This window comes from Vombatus ursinus, unplaced genomic scaffold (genome assembly GCF_900497805.2).
Source record: "Vombatus ursinus unplaced genomic scaffold, bare-nosed wombat genome assembly UNPS02015030.1, whole genome shotgun sequence".
Taxonomy (NCBI): domain Eukaryota; kingdom Metazoa; phylum Chordata; class Mammalia; order Diprotodontia; family Vombatidae; genus Vombatus; species Vombatus ursinus.
This window is the reverse complement of record NW_020954808.1, coordinates 2,808,569-2,810,324: the sequence shown is the minus strand read 5'-3', so window position 1 is coordinate 2,810,324 and position 1,756 is coordinate 2,808,569. Positions and strand designations below refer to the sequence as shown.

At 50.2% G+C, this 1,756-nt stretch overlaps 1 protein-coding gene across 1 annotated transcript in view; it reads right to left on the bottom strand.

Moving 5' to 3' along the window:
- The window catches only part of LOC114030911 (coiled-coil domain-containing protein 61-like), a 7,507-nt gene that overhangs the window by 5,377 nt on the left and 374 nt on the right, over positions 1 to 1,756 (bottom strand). The gene's annotated exons all lie outside the window — the stretch shown is intronic.

The following is a 1,756-nucleotide window of genomic DNA, read 5'->3' as shown; positions in this document are numbered from 1 at the left end:
AGGGGCCTTAGAACAGGGAATGTCAGGGCTGGGGAGCCTTTAGAATATGGAACGTCAGGGATGCACAGGCCCTTAGAGCTGGCAATGTCAGGTCTGGGAGGGGCCTTAGAACAAAAGATGTAGAAGCTAGAAGACTGGGATCAAACTGCTACACAGAAGCAGGCACAGGGCACCAGAGTACACAGAGCATGGGAACTAAAGTCAGGAAGACCCGAGTTCAAATCCAGCCTCAGATACTGGCTGTGACCTGGGCCAGTCACTTAGCCTGTTTGCCTCACTTTCCTCATCTGTAAAATAGGCATAATCATCATAGTAGGTTGAACTGAGGATCAAATGCTATCCGTAAAGCTCTTGGCAGGTTCTGAAGTGCTATATGAATGCTAGCTATTCTTATTATTAAACGCCAGCTGCTCTAATCGTCCTCATCACCAGCCAAAGCAGAAAGGACAGTCAGAACAGCCGAAGTCAAGACTATTGGCATACTCAGAACGGAACAGAAGGGCAGAGTGTGAAGAGAGCTAAGCTCACGGGACGTTAGCGGCTCCTCTCTCCGGGCGCAGTCTCTCATCGTCCCTGCCCCTCCCGGCTCCTCTCCCTCTCCTCTTTCTCCTTGCTCCTGTCAGCTTTTTCTTCCTCTTTGTATCTCTCTCTGCTCTGCCTATGCGCAGTTCTTCATCTCTTCCTCGGGCCCTCCTTCCTTGCTATCTCCCTTCCCTTTTCCACTCTGTCTCCTCTCTTCCCAGTACTGCTCTGGGCCATCCAATCCAAGGTGAAGTGACTGGCCTGAGGTCACACAAGGAATGCACACAGAGGCAGAGAGGAAAAGGCAAGAGAGCGAGCACGGCTGGGAGCGGGAGGGAGATGTAAGAGACCTCCCCACGTCTCTTCTGTTGCTAGAACTTTGTGCCGCAAGAAGAGGGATCATATATAGCTCTAAGATTTGCAAAGCAGTTTACAAATATTAACTCATCCTCACAACAACCCAGGAGGTAGGTGTTACTATTATCATAGCTATAAAGATGAGGATACTGAGGCAAGCAGAAGTTAAGTGACTTGCCCAGGGTCATGCATCCAATAAAGTGAGAGTGGATTTGAACTCAGATCTTCCTGACTCCAAGTCCAGCTCTCTATCTACTAGATCCCGCTGCCTCTAGTCAGCTGATGATCCATTCTTCATTTCATGGAAGCCAAAACCTGCTCTATGGATGCAGGAATGAAGACCGTCTATATGGAAGTGGACACCCGCCACAGGGAGGAAGGAAGGAGATACACAAAAACTAGCACCTACGAGGAAGTAAGTTGGGACCTACTTTATAGAAGGGAGGACCTGCTATAGGGAACCAGGAAGGTGATACACATAAGCAAGGACCTACTAGAAGTGGGGACCTAGTCTATAGAAGGGAGGCCAGAAGCAGGGATATAATACGTATAGGTATGGACCCACTTATCATAGTACGTCGGGATCTACTCCACAGAATGGAGGACCAGCTACTCAAAAACAGGGATATGATATACATGAGCCCGGATCTACTTTGGGACCTGCTAGGGAGGAGCTGCTACAGAGAAATGAACATACAGAAGCAAGGACTTGCTATAGAGGAGCGGGGACCTGCTATACAGGAGCCGAGATCTGCTATAGAGGAGTGGGGTCCTGCTATAGAGGAGCGGGGACCTGCTGTAGAGGAGCGGGGACCTGCTACAGAGGAGCGGGGACCTGCTATAGAGGAGCGGGGTCCTGCTGGAGAGGAGCGGGGAC